Genomic DNA, 20,794 nt, shown 5'->3' on the forward strand with positions numbered 1-20,794 from the left:
AAAACCAAGTGTCTTTGGTTTGGGAAGAGACATGTTTTATTTAAACAAGGCAGGATCTGGGTAAAATATTTTGGGAAGTTACTTGAGGGCGAATCTGCAGCAGAATAGTCGGATACGTCCAGGAAAGGAACTGGGAGAGAAAAAGCCAGTTATATTCCATTTTGGGTGGAATTTATAATCGACAAGCCTGGAAAACCCTGGATCTTGAGGAATGTTCAGGACATGTTTACGACAAGTGCGAAGGAAGCAAATGAATGGATGACTAGTGGCGTATAAAAACGAAGTGTGAAGAAACGGTGGTGGCCAATATTGGAGAGAATATCAAGATATTCCACAGGTACATGAAGCAGGAGAATAACCAGGGAAAGAGTAGCGCCAGTTAGAAACCGGGGTGTACACGGGGTGAGGGAGCAATCTGTGTTCAGAACTGAAGGGCATTGATACAGTAGCCAAGTCCTTCCCATCTGCTTTCCCTTCAAGGAGGAGCATTCATGTCTATAAAGCAGGAAGATGCAGTGTGAAATTGAAATTTTTGGCTGGTTTAAAAGTGAACAAATCCCCACGCCCAGATGAGTTGTTTCCAAGACTGCTGTGGGAGAAGAGAAAGAAAATCTCTTCAGAGATGGTAGGAACTGCAGATGCCAGAGAATCTGAGGAAACAAGGTGCAGAGCTGGATGAGCGCAGCAGCCCAAGCAGCATAGAGGAACAGGATGGCTGATGTTTTGAATCTGGACCCTTCTTCAGAAATGGAGCAGGGGAAGGGGATTCTGAAATAAATAGGGAGAGAAGGGGAGGCGGATCGAAGATAGGTGGAGAGGAGACAGACAGTTCAAAGAGACGGGGATGGAACCACTGAAGAAGACTGCAGGTGGGGAGATAGAACATAGAGCAATGCAGTGCAGAACAGGCCCTTTGGTCCTTGATGTTGCGCTGACCTGTGAACTAATCGAAGCCCATCCCCCGACACTATCCCTTCATCATCCATATGCTTATCCAAGGACTGTTTAAATGCCCCTAATGTGGCTGAGTTAACTACATTGGCAGGCAGGGCGTTCCATGCCCTTACCACTCTCTGAGGAAAGAACCTGCCTCTGACAGCTCTCTTAAATCTATCACCCCTCAATGTGTAGCTATGCCCGCTCGCACCAGCTGATGTCATCATCCTCGGAAAAAGACTCTCACTGTCCACCCTATCTAATCCTCTGATCATCTTGTATGTGTCCATTGAATCCCCTCTTAGTCTTCTTCTCTCCAATGAGAACTGACCAAGCCCCTCAGCCTTTCTTCATAAGGCCTTTGCTCCAGACCAGGCAACATCCTGGTAAATCTCCTCTGCACCTTTTCCAATGCTTCCACATCCTTCCTGTAATGGGGCGACCAGAACTGCATGCAATATTCCAAAATGAGACCGCACTAGCATTTTGTACAGTTGCAGTGTGACATCTTGGCTCCGGAACTCATTCCCTCTACCAATGAAACCTAACGCACTGTAAGCCCTCTCAACAGCACCATCAACCTGCGTGGCAACTTTCAGGGATCTATGTCCATGGACACCAAGATCCCTCTGCACATCCACACTGCCCAGAATCTTTCCATTGACCCAGTATTCTGCCTTCCTATTATTCTTCCCAAAGTGAATCACCTCACATTTCTCCGCATTGAACTCCATTTGCCACCTTTCAGCCCAATTCTGCAGTTTATCCAAGTCTCCCTGCAACCTGCGACATTCTTCCACACTGCCCATCACTCCGCCAACTTTAGTGTCACCTGCAAACTGAGTAATCCATCCACCTGTGCCTGCATCCAAATCATTTATAAAAATGACAAACAGCAGTGGTCCCAAAACAAATCCTTGTGCACACCACGAGCGAATTGACTCCAGGCTGAATATTTTCCATCAACCACCACTAGTTGCCTTCTTACAGAAAGCCAGCTTCTAATCCAAACTGCGAAATGTCCCTCAATCCCATGCGTCCATATTTGGTCGAATGGCCGACCACGTGGAACCTTATCAAAGACTTTACTGAAGTCCATGTACACCACGTCAATGGCCCTTCCCTCGTCCACATGCTTGGTCACCTTCTGAAAACTCACTGAGGTTTGTGAGACACGACCTGCCCTTGACGAATCCATTTTGATGATCTCCAATCAAATTGGTGCTTGCTTGATGTTTATAAATCCTATCTCTTCTCATCCTTTACAAAACTTTTCCAACAACAGACGTAAGGCTCACTGGTCTAAAATCACCTGGGTCATCTCTACTGCCCTTCTTGAACAAGGGCACAACATTTGCAACCCTCCAGCCCTCGGGTACTAAATCTGTAGAAAATGAGGACTCAAAGATCAAGGCCAAAGATCAAGAGGATAGGAGATGGTGGTGGGGCTTGATGTGGGAGGAGGGGATAGGAGGGAGAAAAGACAGGTTCAGGAGGTGGGGATGAGCTGGGCTGGTTTTGGGATGCAGTTGTGGGGAGGGGTGATTTTGAAGCTTGTGAAGTCCACATTGATAGCATTGGGCTGCAGGGTTCCCAAGCAGAATATGAGGTGCCCTTCCTGCAACCTTCGGGTGGCATCATTGTGGCACTGCAGGAGGCCCAGGATGGACATGTCATCTGAGGACTGCGAGGGGGAGTTGCTTAGTGTGAAGTGAGCACAGGTGATGTGCAAAGCGGTCCCCAAGCCTCCGCTTGGTTTCCCTGATGTTGAGGAGGCCACAATGAGAACAGCAGATGCAGCTACCACATTAGTGGCGCCGATACAGTCATCAATGTAACGGAGGAAGAGGTGGGGTTTAGGGCCAGTGTAGGTACGGAAGAGGGATCGTTCCATGTAACCTACAAAGAGGCAGGCATAGCTTGGGCCCATGTGGATACCCTGGCCACCCGCTTTGTCTGTAGGAAGTGGGAGGATTTGAAAGAGAAGTTTTAGTTTTCAAGGACCGCAACTCCACACCCCACCCCCCGCAGTGGTCGAAAACACCCTCGACCGGGTCACCCGCATTTCCTACAACTCACCCCTCACACCCACTCCCCATAAAACAACCAAAACAGAGACCCCCTCGCCCTCACGTACCACCCCACCAACCTTCGGATTCAATGTATCATCGCCGACACTTCTGCCATCTGCACTCTGACTCCACCACCAAAGACATTTTTTCCCTCCCCACCCTTAGGTGACTCCCTTACGTGCTCCACACTCCCCTCCAGCACCCCGTACACGCGGCACTTTTTCCTGCAACTGCAGGAAGTGCTTCACCTGTCTCAATACCTCCCCCCTCACCCCCATCCCAGGCCCCAAGAAGAAATTCCACATCAAGCAGATGTTCACCTGCACATCTGCTAATGTGATATACTGTATTCGCTGTTCCCATTGTGGCCCCCTCTACATCGGGGAAACCAAGCGGAGGCTTGGGGACCTTTGCAAGTCACCGATGCATGAAAGAACTGCACCTACCAGTCGCGAACCGTTTCAACTCTCCCTCCCAATCCTCAGATTACATGTCCATCCTGGGTCTCCTGCAGTGCCACCTGAAGATTGCAGGAGCAGCGCCTCATATTCCGCTTGGGAACCCCGCAGCTCAGTGGTATCAATGTGGACTTCACAAGCTTCAAAATCTCCCCTCCTGCTCCCGCAACCCAAAACCAACCCACCTATTCCATCCTGCCACCTCAAGCCCCACCCCCACCTCCTACCTACTAACCTCTTCCCACCGCCTTGACCTGTTCGTCCTATCAGGACTGACCTGTCTGCTCCCTAACTTTCCACCTGCACTCCATCCCTGCCTCTTTGACCTGTCTGTCTCCTGTCCACCTATCTTTTCCTTTATCCAACTTCTATCTGCCTCCCGCTCTCTCCCTATTTATTTCAGAACCCCCTCTCCCTCCCCCATTTCTGAAGAAGTGTCTAGGCCTGAAACGTCAGCCTTCCTGTTGCTCTGATGCTGCTTGGCCGGCTGTTTTCGTCCAGCTGTACACCTTGTTACCTCAAAGAAAATCTCAGTGGCCCTGACCAGTTTTTCAATTCCTCTCACAAGGGAAGCACCAGAGGGTTTGAGAACAGAATGTGGTTTGACTTATCAAGATAAATGCAAAACTATTCAATTCCAGTGGAGGTTTGAGATGCAGTGTTGATGTTTGTTCTATGTCGTAGCCTGGCCTTAACTTGTCCTGTGGTGAGATCTAATTTGAAGGGGATGCTGTGCTTTTTTTTGCTCGTTTTGGTACGGTATGTGTTACTTGACCTTGTCAGCCTATTTTATAGAGCCATAGTCGTACAGCGTGGAAATGAGCCCTTAGGTGCAACATAATCCCCATCTAAACTAGTCCCAACTGCCTCTTCCTGGCCCATATCCCTCCAACCGTGTCCTATTTATAAACCTCGATCAGGTCACCTTTCATCCCCCTTTGCTCCAGTGAAAAAAGTTCCAGCTGACCCAACCTTCCTTTATCACTGAAACCTTCCATGCTCAGCAACGATCTGGTAAATTTCTTCTGTGCCCACTCTTGCTTAAAAATATCCTTCCTATAATAGGGCAACTATAAATTTGTACTGTAGAAATCTTCAAGACTAGAAAAACATAAAAGCATACAAACCAGGAAATGAAGGGATCAAATTGTAGTTCAGGAAGTGGAAAAATGGAAGTGGCTTGAGTGCACCATGTTCTGGACTAACGTGCACTGTAGTTCTGAAAGGGCATTGCACCGGTGTGGGTGGGAAGTTGTAGATGAAATAGTGACTTGAACCTTCAAGTATGCTGTCTCTCCAATTGATGTTGGAAACTCCTTCCTGTTTCGCATGACGAATCCCAGGGATCGCTGCTGTTGTCTAGCTGATAGCCAGCCTTCAAACTGTTTCAAAGAGGAAAAGAACAAAGAAAATTACAGCACAGGAACAGGCCCTTTGGCCCTCCAAGCTTGCGCCGTTCCAGATCCTTGATGTAAACCTGTCGCCTATTTTCCAAGGATCTGTTCGCTTTGCTCCCTGCCCATTCATGTTTCTGTCTAGATACATCTTAAATGACGCTATTGTGCCCGCCTCGAACGCCTGCGTTGGCAATGCGTTTCAGGCACCCACGACTCTCTGCATAAAGAACTTTCCACGCGTATGCCTTAAACTTTTCCCCTCTCACCTTGAAATTGTGACGACCAGTAATTGAGTCCCCCCACTCTGGGATAGAAAGCTTCTTGCTATCCACCCTGTCTATACCTCTCATGATTTTGTCGACATCAATCAGGTCCCCCCCTTCAATCTCCGTCTGTCTCATGTAAATAATCCCAATCTACTCAACCTCTCTTCATAGCTAGTGCCCTCCATACCAGGTAACATCCTGGTGAACCTCCTCTGCACCATCTCCAAAGCATTCACATCCTATTGGTAATGTGGCGACCAGAACTGTACGCCGTATTCCAAATGTGAACCAAAGTCCTATAAAACTGTAACATGACGTGCCAAATCTTGTACTTGATACCCTGTCTGATGAATGAAAGCATGCCGTATGCCTTCTTGACCACTCTATTGACCTGCATTGCCACCGTCTGGGTGCAATGGACCTGAACACCCAGATCTCTCTGTGCATCAATTTTCCCCAGGCCTTTTCCATTCACTGTACAGTTCGCTCTTGAATTGGATTTTCCAAAATGCATCACCTTGCAATGGCCTGGATTGAACTTCATCTGCCATTTCTCCACCTAACTCTCCAATCTGTCTATATTCTGCATTCTCCAACAGCCCCCTTCGCTATCTGCTCCTATCTGTTTCGCATTGGTTTTGCACAGAACTAGATTTCTGTTCTATTTTCGCAAGTTAATTGTTTCAAATTAGTTGCTGTTCTTTGTAAATCGCAATCATGAATGCACATCCAAGCAGTGGGGAGAGGGGGAGAATGGATTTGAGACGTCATGAAGTCTGGGATTTGTTATAATCCATAAATATTGTCAATATAATTTTTAAAATTCACGAGCATGTCATTGATGTTGCTTTCTTGGGCTGCATTTGCTATCCATCCAGAATTGCTGTTGAGAAGGTTGTGGAGAATTGGCCTGTTGAACAGCTGCAATGCACGTGGTATGAATATATTAATGAAATACTGAGGACAGGAGATTAATTGCTTTTACTCAGTGGAAATGAAGTAACAGTCATACAGTTCCACATCAGGATTCTGCTGATTTTGACAGGGAACATGCAGATTCTGGAGCTGCTCTTTAAATATTTTTGGGTGGTAGGGATCACACAATTATCAGGTACTGTGGAAGGAGTTTGATGAATTGGTGCATTGTCTCGTTGCAACTCCCCATCTCAAACAACAGTTCATTCTAGATGCATTGTTAATTGTAAATTTTCAGTTCGACCGAAAGGAAAAAAAAGTATTGAGGGATATGGACCAAAGGCAATATGGAGGTAGGCCACAATTAAGTTATAATCTCATTGGATGGTAGAACGTGTTTGAAGGGTTGAATGGCCTACTTGTTTTCCTATATCCTTACGTAAGAAGGGGGATCAATCAATGGGATGTTTTGACTGCATTGCTGTCGTTTATCGACAGTGTTGTCAGAGTCGCACTCGTTCAGCTGAGTGAAGAGTATTTCATTGACACCCGGATTTGGAGTTTATTGGCAGTGGACAGATGTTGAGAAGTCCAAAGTGAGTTACTTGCCGTAGAATCTATTGTCTCTGATCTATGGTTCCAGTCGCATTGATTAACATAGATCCGAGAACACTTCAGCAGAGGAACAGGCCCTTTGGCGTGCAATGTTGTGCCAAACATGATGCCAAATTTAGCTGAACCCTTCTGAATGTCCTTGATTCATATCCCACATTCCTTGTATATTCATGTACTTATATAAAAGTGTCTTAAACGCCCTATTGTACCTGCTTCCACAGCCACCCCGGCAGTGCTTTTCAGACTCCTACCACTTTCTGTATATAAGAATTGTCTCTGACATCTCGTTTGAACTTGCCCCCTCTCACCTTAAATACATGCCCCCAGTTTTAGACATTTCAAATCTGGGAGAAGGGTTACAGTCAGAATCTGTCTATGCATGTCATAAATTTGTAAACCTCGATCAAGTCTTCCCTCAACGTCTGCAGAGAAAATAGTCTGAGTCTTTCCAGCCTCCCCTTTCTAGCTCAAGCCCTCAAATCCAGGCCACCTCTTTTGCACGCTATTCAAAACCTCCACATCCTTCCTGTAACATGACGACCAGAATTGGATACGATTCTTAAGAGTGCAATACTTAAGGCCTAACCAAAGTCTTCTAAAGCTGGAACATGACATCCTGATTCTTGTGCTCGATTCCCCAACTAATAAAGGCAAGCATGCCATGCGTCTTCTTTACCACTCTATCAACTTGTGTGGCCCCTTTCGGGGAGCTATGAACTGAATCCCAAGATCCCTGTATACACAAATGCTGTTCAGGGTCTTGCCATTAACTGTATATTTTTCCTTAACATTTAATTTCCCAAAGTGGAGCACTTCACACTTAATGGATTAAAATTCACTTGCCATTTCTGCAACGGATCTGTATCCTTCTGTATCCTTTTATGACTTTCTACCCTAACTACCACCCTACCAATCATTCTATCGCCTCCAAACTTACTAACCCATCCATCTATATTTTCACCTCGGTCATTTTATATATACCACAACAGCAGAGGTCCCAGTACAGATCCCCGCAGAACAGAATAGTCCTGGATGTGCAGCCTGAAAAGCACCTTTCCTCCACCACCACCCTCTGTCTTCTCTGGGCAAGCCAGTTGTGAATCCAAGCAGTTGAGTGACCACAGACCCCATGGATCTTAATCTTCTGGATGATCCTACCGTGAGGCACCTTGTTGAAAGCCTTGCTAAAATCCCTGTCGACAATATCCACTACTCTACCTTCAATGATCACATTAGTTAGATCCTCAAAAAATTCGATCAAGTTAGTAAGACATGACCTGCCCTGCACAAAGCCATGCTGACTGTCCCTAATTGGGCAATGCTGTTCCAAATACAGATAAATACAATCCCTAAGAATTCTCTCCAATAGCTTCCCAATGAATGATGAGAGACTCACTAGTCTCTAGTTTCCTGGATTGACCCTATTTCCCTTCTTGAACAGAAGAAGAACATTTAGCAACTTGCTAGTCCTCCAGTACCCCTCCAGTGGCGACCAAGGATACAAAGATATTCCTGAATGCCCTGACAATCTCCTCTCTCACCTCACTCAAAAACCCTTGAGTAGATACCATTGGGTCCTGAGGACTTATCCACCTTAATGCTCTTTGTTGATCTCAAAATGCTGTTATCATATGAGCATGCTCCACACAAATCCCACTATCCTCCACACCCTTCGCCTGAGTGAATAGTGATGCAGAGTACTCATTTAGGATTTTGCCCACATCCTCTGCTTCCGTACACAAGCTCCCTGCTTTATCCTGAATGGTCCTACTTTCTCCCTGTTTATCCTCTTAGAATGCCTTGGGATTTCCTTTAACCCTCCTTGCCAAGGTCATTTCATCGCCCTTTCTTTTTCTGCTTTTTTTATGTCGGCCCTGTTCTATTTTAGCTTCCTAAACCTGACGTATTTTTGATTTTCCCTTTTGACTAACTTCACAACCTCCCCAATTATCCAAGGGTCTTTACCTTGCCATCCTTGTCCTTCCTCCTTCCTGATCCTAAACTCATAAGCAGGCCTTCAAACAATTCCCATATGGCAAATGTGACAGCTCCTCCCAATTAACACTCCCTAGCTCCTACCTAAAATTGATATAATTTACTCTCCCCCAAGGTCCTGACTTGCCCTTCTTCACAGCAATCTTAAAATTGAAGGAGTTGTGATCACTATTTCCAACATGCTTTCCCACCCTTCTCACCAGTTACCTGACCATTACAAAGTCCAGTATGGCCCATCTTCTATCCATATATTGTGTCAAGAAACTCTCTTGGATAGACTTAACAAATTTAGCCTCATTTAAAGATAATGGGAACTGCAGATGCTGGAGAATTCCAAGATAATAAAATGTCAGGCTGGATGAACACAGCAGGCCAAGCAGCATCTCAGGAGCACAAAAGCTGCCGTTTCGGGCCTAGACACTTCGTCAGAGAGGGGGATGGGGAGAGGGAACTGGAATAAATAGGGAGAGAGGGGGAGGCGGACCGAAGATGGAGAGTAAAGAAGATAGGTGGAGAGAGTTTAGGTGGGGAGGTAGGGAGGGGATAGGTCAGTCCAGGGAAGACGGACAGGTCAAGGAGGTGGGATGAGGTCAGTAGGTAGATGGGGGCGCGGCTAGGGTTGGGAGGAAGGGATGGGTGAGAGGAAGAACCGGTTCGGGAGGCAGAGACAAGTTGGACTGGTTTTGGGATGCAATGGGTGGGGGGGAAGAGCTGGGCTGGTTGTGTGGTGCAGTGGGGGGAGGGGACGAACTGGGCTGGTTTAGGGATGCAGTAGGGGAAGGGGAGATTTTGAAACTGGTGAAGTCCACATTGATACCATTAGGCTGCAGGGTTCCCAGGCGGAATATGAGTTGCTGTTCCTGCAACCTTCGGGTGGCATCATTGTGGCAGTGCAGGAGGCCCATGATGGACATGTCATCTAGAGAATGGGAGGGGAAGTGGAAATGGTTTGCGACTGGGAGGTGCCGTTGTTTGTTGCGAACTGAGCGGAGGTGTTCTGCAAAGCGGTCTCCAAGCCTCCGCTTGGTTTCCCCAATGTAGAGGAAGCCACACCGGGTACAGTGGATGCAGTATACCACATTGGCAGATGTGCAGGTGAACCTCTGCTTAATGTGGAATGTCATCTTGGGGCCTGGGATAGGGGTGAGGGAGGAGGTGTGGGGGCAAGTGTAGCATTTCCTGTGGTTGCAGGGGAAGGTGCCGGGTGTGGTGGGGTTGGAGGGCAGTGTGGAGCGAACAAGGGAGTCACGGAGAGAGTGGTCTCTCCGGAAAGCAGACAGGGGTGGGGATGGAAAAATGTGTTGGGTGGTGGGGTCGGATTGTAAATGGCGAAAGTGGCGGAGGATGATGCGTTGTATCCGGAGGTTGGTAGGGTGGTGTGTGAGAACGAGGGGGATCGTCTTAGGGCGGTTGTGGCGGGCGCGGGGTGTGAGGGATGTGTTGCGGGAAATACGGGAGACACGGTCAAGGGAGTTCTCGATCACTGTGGGGGGAAAGTTGCGGTCCTTGAAGAACGTGGACATCTGGGATGTGCGGGAGTGGAATGTCTTATCGTGGGAGCAGATGCGGCGGAGGCGGAGGAATTGAGAATAGGGAATGGAATTTTTGCAGAGGGTGGGTGGGAGGAGGTGTATTCTAGGTTGCTGTGGGAGTCGGTGGGCTTGAAATGGACATCAGTTACAAGCTGGTTGCCCGAGATGGAGACTGAGAGGTCCAGGAAGGTGAGGGATGTGCTGGAGATGGCCCAGGTGAACTGAAGGTTGGGGTGGAAGGTTTGGTGAAGTGGATGAACTGTTCGAGCTCCTCTGGGGAGCAAGAGGCGGCGCCGATACAGTCATCAATGTAACGGAGGAAGAGGTGGGGTTTGGTGCCTGTGCAGGTACTTTGGCCATTTACAATCCGACCCCACCACCCAACACATTTTTCCATCCCCACCCCTGCCTGCTTTCCGGAGAGACCACTCTCTCCGTGACTCCCTTGTTCGCTCCACACTGCTCTCCAACCCCACCACACCCGGCACCTTCCCCTGCAACCGCAGGAAATGCTACACTTGCCCCCACACTTCCTCCCTCACCCCTATCCCAGGCCCCAAGATGACATTCCATATTAAGCAGAGGTTCACCTGCACATCTGCCAATGTGGTATACCGCATCCACTGTACCCGGTGTGGCGGCCTCTACTTTGGGGAAACCAAGCGGAGACTTGGAGACCCCTTTGCAGAACACCTCCGCTCAGTTCGCAACAAACAACTGCACCTCCCAGTCGCAAACCATTTCCACTTCCCCTCCCATTCTCTAGATGACATGTCCATCATGGGCCTCCTGCACTGCCACAATGATGCCACCCGAAGGTTGCAGGAACAGCAACTCATATTCCGCCTGGGAACCCTGCAGCCTAATGGTATCAATGTGGACTTCACCAGTTTCAAAATCTCCCCTTCCCCTACTGCATCCCTAAACCAGCCCAGTTCGTCCCCTCCCCACACTGCACCACACAACCAGCCCAGCTCTTCCCCCCCACCCACTGCATCCCAAAACCAGTCCAACCTGTCTCTGCCTCCCGAACCGGTTCTTCCTCTCACCCATCCCTTCCTCCCAACCCTAGCCGCGCCCCCATCTACCTACTAACCTCATCCCACCTCCTTGACCTGTCCGTCTTCCCTGGACTGACCTATCCCCTCCCTACCTCCCCACCTAAACTCTCTCCACCTATCTTCTTTACTCTCCATCTTCGGTCCGCCTCCCCCTCTCTCCCTATTTATTCCAGTTCCCTCTCCCCATCCCCCTCTCTGATGAAGTGTCTCGGCCCGAAACGTCAGCTTTTGTGCTCCTGAGATGCTGCTTGGCCTGCTGTGTTCATTCAGCCTCATTTAAACTCTTGTTGTAAGGGAGTCCCAGTCAATACTGTGGAGGTTAAATTCACTGACTGTGACAACTCTGACTTATTGCATTGTTTCAAAAGCTGCCTACATATTTGTTCCTCAGTGTGTCAGTGGCAACAGGGGAGCAGGCTATTAGTTTAAGCTGATCAGAGTGATTGTGTCTATCTTATTTTTGAATGCTACCTATATTACCTCAGTGGGCAAGCCCTCCAGAATGTCCTCTCCAGGTGCAGTTTTAACATTTCCCACAGGTTAGGAGTGCACCTCCTTCTTTTATCTTCCCCTCTATCTTGTCTAAAGCAATGAAACCCTGGAACATTGAGCACCCAGTCCTGTCTCTGTCTCAACCAAGCCCCTGTAATAGCCTCAACATCAGAGACCCATGTACTGATCCAGTCTCTGAGCTCATCTGCCTTACCTATAATACTCTTTGCAGTGAAATAAACATACTTCAGCTTGTTTGTGCCATCATGTTCATGTACCATCATGTTCATGTACCTGTCTCTGACTGCCATTCTTTTCTGATTTATTGGCCCTAACATGTACCTGCCATCAATTCATCTACTTGCTGACCTGCTGCTCTGGTTCCCAGCTGCCTGCCAGTCTTTAAATCCTCCCAAGTAGCACGAGCAAACCTCCCTGTGAGGGTATTTGTTCCCGTTCAGTTTAGGTGCAAGCCATCCCTCTTACACAGGTCACCCCTTGCCCAAGAAGCAGTCGCAATTATCCATGAACCTGAAAGCCTAGCCCAGTACCAGCTCCTCAACCACGCATTCATTTGTTGCAGCCCCTCAGAGATGTCCTTGACCTTGGTACCAGGGAAGCAACACACAGCCCTGGTGTCTCAAATGTGGCTGCAGAAACTCTGCCCCCAACGAATGAGTCTCCAACCACGATCACTCACTTGGATTTTCCTGACCCTCTTCCACAGCAGGGCGGTTTGTACCATGGACCTGGCTACTGCTGATTATATAACTGACCCAGTTAGGGTAAGGACATGGAATTTTGTGATCTGGTCATATTCTCTCTTGTTGGAGCTGATTGCTGCTTAGCACTTGTCTGGTGCAAATGTTACTTATCCTTTATCAGGCCAAGCCTGATCGTTGTCCAAGTCTAACTGTATTTTCTCATCGTTGACTTCACTGTTGGAAAAGTCATGAATTCTGCTGGACACCTGGACAATATTCAATGAACGTTCATGTCTCCACTTTGGTTCAAATGAAGACATGACTTCAACCAGTGCAGATATCCAGTGAATGCCACTGACTCAATTTTCTATTCCTCTGCTTCACACCACATTCAATCAGAAGTTGCCTTGGTGGAAATGACAGATTGCACTTTCCTTCCTTTTCAAGCTCAGGATCTCTGATCATATTTGTGGTAAATCCTGAATGAGGTTACGAGAAGTGTGGCATGACGAAAAGGAAACTGAACCTTAGTGTGCAGCTGTTTGACAGCACTGTCATCCAGATGTTGCGTTACTTTGCTGATGATTGAGAATACACTGAGGCCATAATTGGTCAGCACAATTTGTCTGACTATTACATGATAGGTCATCTTTCTCTGAAATGTGAGTGTCGCGAGTGTTTAAAAATGTACTGGAAAACATTTACTGTTGGTGTGGTGACCTTGGGGCACATTGTTCCAATACAGTTTGTGGGATACTGCCAGGTGCCATGGCATTTGCAGTATCCAGAGCATTCAGTCTTGTCATTGCGTGAAATAATTTGAATTGCGTGTAAGTTAAGATTTGTGATGCCTCCTCAGGATGAGGGCAAGAAGATCATCCAGACTGATGCTATGAATGGTTTCATCTGCTCCTACACCTTTTGTTCATGACATCTTGTAATAACTGCCATGTCGCCTGATGAGAAACTAAAGCTCATCTTGATTCATTTGCATTTGAAGGTGCCTATTTTTCCCAAACAAAAGGACCCATCACTGAGCGGGAAGTATGGAGAATGTTATAGACATCAGTGGTGAGATAATGCTGGATCTTGACCAGCAAAACCATTGTTGTGTTGGTGAAATGCAAACAAAAATCTATTTGATGTAAACTTGATTCTCAGCTGATCCCTTTGTCAAATGACAGATTCTGATGTTGGTTCCTGGAAAGCCTCCATGGTTGGAGGACGAGAAGCCGTATCCAATTGAAGCAGCACAGGCTTCTGCAATGACTGTGGAAACCACTGCTTATGCCTTGCTTCAAGCATTGTCAAGGAATGATATTGACTATGCAACACCGATTGCGAGGTGGCTAACGATGTAACAGAACTATGGTGGTGGATTTCACTCGACGCAGGTAAATGCTCGAGATCACAACAACAGGCATTCGGATATTTCCATGGATCATGTTACTAACTGGTGGTTGATGCTGTTTGCAATCAAACTGGACACTGCATTTTCATCTGCAGGTTTGGTGCATTGGCACAAATTCCAGTTCTTCAATGGTGTTAATCCTTGGTTAAATTCTGACATGCACTTTGCCTGTGCATCACTTTTCCTCTTGGCATTGTCCTTGAAAACTATCTGTTTCTGTAAACCTTCACTTACTTGTCATAGGATCATTGAGGGACAGCATAATAGAGTGCCATGGCAATGGAACAGACCCTTCAGCAAATTGTATGTGCCCTCACAAGATGCAAGTCCCGAACTATTCTCATCACATTTCCCAGCACTCGACCCGGAGCCTTGTATGCCTTGGTATCGCAAATGCCCAATCAAAGACTTGTTAAATGTTATCGTGGTTTCTGCCTCTACCACCCACACAGTCAGTGCGTTCCACATTCTCACCACAGTTTCGGTGCAAAAACAAGGAAGTTTCCTCAGAGGTAGTAGGAGAAATCTGAGAGAACAAGGTGCAGAACTGGATGAACACAGCGGGCCGAGCAGCATCAGAGAAGCAAGAAAGCTGACGTTTCAGATTGAGACCCTTCTTGAAAACCGGGGGAGGAGAAGGGGATTCTGTAAAAAATAGGGAGAAGTCGGGAGGCAGATAGAAGATGGATAAAGGAGAAGATAGGTGAACTGTCCCGTGCTGTCCACTCACTGTCCCCTGCTCCAGAATCAGAGAATTCTACAGAATTGAACAAGCACTTCATTCCATTGTGTCTGTCACCACTGAAGCCACACTAAGTTGACATTTGGCTCATGTTCTAGCAATAGGCCAATTGCCTTGAATGTTATTTCATTTTAAGTGCTGTACCAACCCTTTTTCTTTCATGTGAAAAGATTATCGACCTCAACTGAAGTCCCAGACAATGAATTCCAACCCCCCAGCACCTTCTGGGTCTCTTTTCTTTCCTGAAATTCCTTCTGAGCTTTTAGCTTAAATGTGCGTATCTCTTCCTCTACCACCACTGACCCCCGCCACCGACCCCATTATGGACCTTCTTTTTACCTCACCTATACCCATATTAATCCAAACAATTTTTTCAGGACCTCCTTCAACCCTCTCTACTCGAAAGAAAACAATCCAACCTTATCCAGATAAAACAGTGATGCTCGAGACAATGGAAACTGCAGATGCTGGAGAATCCAAGAGAATAAAGTGTGGAGCTGGCTGAACACAACAGGCCAAGCAGCATCTCAGGAGCGCAAAAGCTGATGTTTCAGGCCTAGACCCTTAATCAGAGATCAGCAACAATGATGCTGCCTGGCCTGCAGTGTTCCTCCAGCTCCACACTGTGTGATCTCAGACTCCAGCATTGGCAGTTATTACGAACGCAAACTTATCCAGACTCTCCAAAGAGTTAAAATGCTTCATCCCCTCAGAACATCCTGATGAATGTCCTCCACACATGCTCAAATGCAAACACCTCCTTCCTATAATGGAGAGACCAGAACTGCACTGAGCACTTCAGCTGGGGCCTAACCAAAGTCCTGTACAGCTCTTGAGCCATATACTTTCTGAACTGCCCTTTTAAGCTGCCATTCCATGTTCAGGAATCTGTGGACGAGTACCCCAAGATCACACCATTCCTCTGACCTTCCTAGTGTCCTGGCATTTCTTTGAATGATTCCTTGCCTTGTTAGTTTGTCCAAATTGCATTACCCGACTGATCAGGGTTAACATCCCATCTACCACTGACCTGCCCATTTGACCAATCTGTAACTTTGGATTCAACTTGCTGTATTTTCCTGGACCCCCCGAGCTTTACCTTCTTTGCTACGCTCCCATTTGGGACCCTGTCCAAGTCTTTGCTGAAATCTATTTTCACTACATCAACTCCCATCTGCACACTCTGTCACCTCTTTGAAAGGATCATCTAGGTTTGTGAGGCATGACCTCCGTCTGACAAAGCTATGCTGACCGTTGCTGATCAAACCCTGCTTCTTTCAAAGGAAATTAAGCCTGCCGTCAGAATTTTCTCCAATATTTTCCTATCTACTGATGTGATACTCACCGGTCTGTAATACTCTGCTTTATGTTTGTCACGCATTTTGATAAGTGGAACTATGTTACCTGTTCTCCAGTCCCTTGGTACTTTTGAAAGCTCTGTATGAGGGCGAGTGGAATTTTTTCTCTCATCTCCCTGGGCATCTTGGCATACACCTCATCCAAACCTGGGATTTGTCCAATTTTAAATTCACCAAAACACCTGACATCTCCCCAGTCTCTGTTAATTCTGCTCGGGAATTGTGTGCTCCTTCTCACATGTAAAAGCTGATGTGAAGTTCTCGTTTAACACCTGACAATTGCTGTCCAGTTCAAACCATTGATTTGCCTCTTCATCCCTAATGAGACTTGGTTTTCCCTGGGTTTTCTCTTTCCCTCTGAGACACTTGTAGAAGATTTTGAGATTCTCCCTAATCCTAATCTTGGTCACCAGCGTTGTGTTGCCCTGTATTTGTTCTCTGAATTGCTATGACGAGATGCCCCTGCACACTATACATCATGATCATGGTGGTTTCTCGCAGATATGGATGACACTCTGACACTCTCCCACTCTCAGGCTGAATTGATCGGCGGCTGTACAGACCGATGCAGCTACCGTAGGCTCTGTTGCACTCGGGGCAGAAGGCAGTCGTGGGAAGGGGTGAGGGAGGTTTGGTATGGCTGCATGGCTTCCACTGTTTCCAAAGGCAAGCCTCGAGGTGTTTGATGCCTTCCCAGGTTCTCTTCAGGCTTTGGACCGTCTTAGGCTGGCGATTCCCAGGTGTCTGCAGGAATGTTGCACTTCACCATTGAGGCCTTGAGTTTATCACCGAGTGCTTCCTCTGTACATCTGGGTCTCGCCTGCTGTTTTGAAGCTGGGATGACAACATGCGGAGAGTTTCGTGTCAGTCATACAGATGAAGTGTCCAGCCCATTGTAGCTGATCGAGGATGGTCAGTGCCTCAGTGCTGGGGATGTTGGCCTGGTTGACGTTAGTGCGTCTACAGGGACTCTTGTTCTCTTGATGACTGGTGTACACCTCCCTTTTCCTTTTTATTTGGTCAAAGAACAAAGAAAATTACAGCACTGGAAGAGGCCCTTCGGCCCTCCAAGCCTGAGCCAGATCCTATTGAAAGTAGTGTGTTGATGCATTTGTGTAATGAGTGTGTTTTGTTTGAGCCCTAACATTGAAAGCAGTGTAAGAATGTCTTTGTGCAGCAGGCAAGGTGTCATGAGATTGAGCCTTCATAGACTTGCAAGGTGTTGAAAACTTGCCATTATTTAAGAAAACGCTGATAAATTTCCATGATCAACATTTCTGTTACACTGCAATGATGATCCCGTGGCATGTAAAATCAGAAAGATACGATAAAATGAGACTGGGTCATGCCCTAGTCTTGCGGACTTGGGTCAGCATGCAGGGGGAATGTTTGCCTTTCATGTATTTGGAAGTACTGAAATATTTCCATGAATCTAAAAGTCACTTTTCCCTTCATTGAAGGACACAATCATTGCCTTGGAAGCTTCATGACGATGCGACATTGCATTTCTGAAGAGGGAAGAAGAAATCAATATGCAAATTCAATTCCATGTTTTTGTAAGTCCCATTGAGAACACGATTCATTTGCGCCGGCATAATGCTCTGACTGAGAAAGAATTGAAGGTGAGTTTGTTGTTTAGAAGATCACAGCAATTTAAGCATCAACTTCTTCATCAATAATGTTCCATTGCTTTCAAACTGCATTTTCCACTCTGCAAGGTAATAACTGTTAGAACAAGCGAAAGCATCGGTAGAGGGTCCGTGGGGGATGAAATGGCACAAAACCCAATCCATTCAACAACATAGTGAAACGTGAGGCTGGATGAACACAGCAGGCCCAGCAGCATCTCAGGAGCACAAATCTGACGTTTCGGGCCGAGACCCTTCATCAGAGAGGGGGATGGGGTGAGGGTTCTGGAATAAATAGGGAGAGAGGGAGAGGCGGACCGAAGATGGAGAGAAAAGAAGATAGGTGGAGAGGAGAGTATAGGTGGGGAGGTAGGGAGGGGATAGGTCAGTCCAGGGAAGACGGACATGTCAAGGAGGTGGGATGAGGTTAGTAGGTAGGAGATGGAGGTGCGGCTTGGGGTGGGAGGAAGGGATGGGTGAGAGGATGAACAGGTTAGGGAGGCAGAGACAGGTTGGACTGGTTTTAGGATGCAGTGGGTGGAGGGGAAGAGCTGGGCTGGTTGTGTGGTGCAGTGGGGGGAGGGGACGAACTGGGCTGGTTTAGGGATGTGGTGGGGGAAGGGGAGATTTTGAAGCTGGTGAAGTCCACATTGATGCTATTGGGCTGCAGGGTTCCCAAGTGTAATATGAGTTTATTATCACCATTCAACAACATATTTCAGATATGTCGACAAATTAAAGATTCCAGCAGAGGGATAAAACAAGGAAGATGAGAGTGAGGTGGCAATAGTTTTGATGACAAAAGAACACCAACTTACCTTGATCCATTTGAGCAATAAAGCAGGCACACAAACAAATAATCAGCTAACAATGCACATGTGCATCGGAGGCTACAGGGGGACTAAGAATGCCGAATTGTTGTCATGCGTATTGCTGAAAGGGTGATTGAAACAGATTCTGTGGTAAATTTGAAGAAATACAGATAATGCATCTCAGGATGTTCGAGAAAGAACATTATGGACTGAGGCAAATTGTATTGCCCTTTTCAGGAGTTATTAGGTTCATAATGAATTGAAAGACTTTCTTCCGTGCTGAAAGCTTTAGTTTAGTTGCACCTGGATCACAATTTCTGTTCCTGGTAGTATTTAGCAAACTGTTAAAAGTGAATGTCACTGCACAGAATTCCAAACATGACTGCAATCAGTAGAGAAAATATTCAAGGGGTATGATGAGTTGTATCCTCTCATGTTGAACAATGCAGCTACAGATACAATGGAGGCACTGATGATAATCTTCCAAGAATCCTCAGATTGTGGAAAATTCTCAGAGGATTGAAAGATTGTGAACATAACACCATTATCAGAAAGATACTTCGACAAAATAGCAAGCAAGTATTGCCAATTTAGGTCAACCTGGGTAGATGTTCATGCCGGCAATGAAAGATGAAATAACAGGGTACTGAGTGTGCTATAACATCCTACAGAGTTAACATCCTTTCATAAAGGGGAAATAATACTTGACAAACTTGCTACAGTGCTTTGAGAAGGAAACAAACATTACTGATGAAGGACCACCAGTTGATGTAGTACATTGAGATTTCAACAAAGCATTTGATAAGGTACAGCTCATAAGGTGTCTCAAAAGAAAAGAGCCCATGTGTTCAAGGGTAATATGTGAGGATGGACAGAGGACTGCATCGTAAATAGAAGTAGAGTCGTAGCAGCAGGATGGTAACTTACAAGTCATGTACGGCCACAGAGCGAGTGCTGCGGAGGCCGAACACCTCATGTTGACTGGGTTGATTTCGGAAATGGCGTAGGGGATTGCTATGCTTATGAAAGTTGGGCAGGGTGGGACGACATTCATTGGAGTTTATAAGATTTTTAAAAATCTGATTTTTTCAACATGTAAGATTCTGAAGAGGCTTGATAGTGTATATCCGTGGAGATTACTCCCATTTGTGAAAGATTTTACGATCAGAGGCCACATTTTCAAATTGGTTGCCTATTAATTTAGGGGGAGAATTACTTCTTTCAGGTTGTAGCAATTTATTGAACACTTTAGCCAAGAAGATTTTCGAGGTAATGCCATTAATCATATGCTAGGCTGTAACGGCCAGGTTAATTTTTAAATCAAGAAACAATGATAATGAGATAAGGGTCTAGGCCTGAAACGTCAGCTTTTGTGCTCCTGAAATGCTGCTTGGCCTGCTGTGTTCATCCAGCTCCACACTTTGTTATCTTGGATTCTCCAGCATCTGCAGTTCCCATTATCAGTGATAATGAGAAAAGGGTAGTCTTTACAGTGGAAGATACTTCAAGGATCCCCTTATTACTAAAGAATACAGGGAGGAATTAAACACATCACTACCACACCATCAGTACCATGAGAGAAGTTGTAGTAGACAATCTAATGGAGTGAAAGCAGATTGGACTCTTTGCCGTGATGGTTTACTTTCTAAGATTCTAAACAATGAGCTTCAGAGTCGGTGTATGCATTGACTGTAATTTCCCAAAAAGCTTTAGATTCGAGAGAAGCATCTGAGGGCTGGAAAACTGCCGATGTGACATCCCTATTTAAAAAGGAGAGAGGCAAAACAAAGATAACTACAACCGAACCAGCCTAACATCTATTGTTGGAAATATGTGGCAATCAACTATGAAGAAAATAATAGCAGGACATTTGGAAAATCAGAATCTAATCAAACAGAATCACCATAGATAATGGGAACTGCAGATGCTGGAGAATCCAAGATAATAAAGTGTGAGGCTGGATGAACACAGCAGGCGAAGCAGCATCTCAGGAGCACAAAAGCTGACGTTTCGGGCCTGGACCCTTCATCAGAGAGGGGGATGGGGTGAGGGTTCTGGAATAAATAGGGAGAGAGGGGGAAGGCGGACTGAAGATGGAGAGAAAAGAAGATAGGTGGAGAGACTATAGGCTGGGAGGTAGGGAGGGGAGAGGTCAGTCCAGGGAAGACGGACAGGTCAAGGAGGTGGGATGAGGTTAGTAGGTAGATGGGGGTGCGGCTTGGGGTGGGAGGAAGGGATGGGTGAGAGGAAGAGCAGGTTAGGGAGGCAGAGACAGGTTGGACTCGTTTTGGGATGCAGTGGGTGAAGGGGAAGAGTTGGGCTGGTTGTGTGGTGCAGTGGCGGGAGGGGACGAATTGGGCTGGTTTAGGGATGCGGTTGGGGAAGGGGAGATTTTGAAGC

At 46.7% G+C, this 20,794-nt stretch overlaps 1 long non-coding RNA gene across 1 annotated transcript in view; it reads left to right on the forward strand.

Annotated features, from left to right (window-relative positions):
• The window catches only part of LOC132207799 (uncharacterized), a 47,600-nt gene extending 33,905 nt beyond the window's left edge, over nt 1-13,695 (forward strand). Inside the window, exon 3 of the long non-coding RNA XR_009443839.1 lies at nt 13,628-13,695. This is a non-coding gene — a long non-coding RNA (uncharacterized LOC132207799). The remainder of the gene's footprint in view (nt 1-13,627) is intronic.
• The last annotated feature ends 7,099 nt before the right edge of the window (nt 13,696-20,794 follow it).

The sequence above is a fragment of the Stegostoma tigrinum genome, unplaced genomic scaffold (genome assembly GCF_030684315.1).
Source record: "Stegostoma tigrinum isolate sSteTig4 unplaced genomic scaffold, sSteTig4.hap1 scaffold_160, whole genome shotgun sequence".
Taxonomy (NCBI): domain Eukaryota; kingdom Metazoa; phylum Chordata; class Chondrichthyes; order Orectolobiformes; family Stegostomatidae; genus Stegostoma; species Stegostoma tigrinum.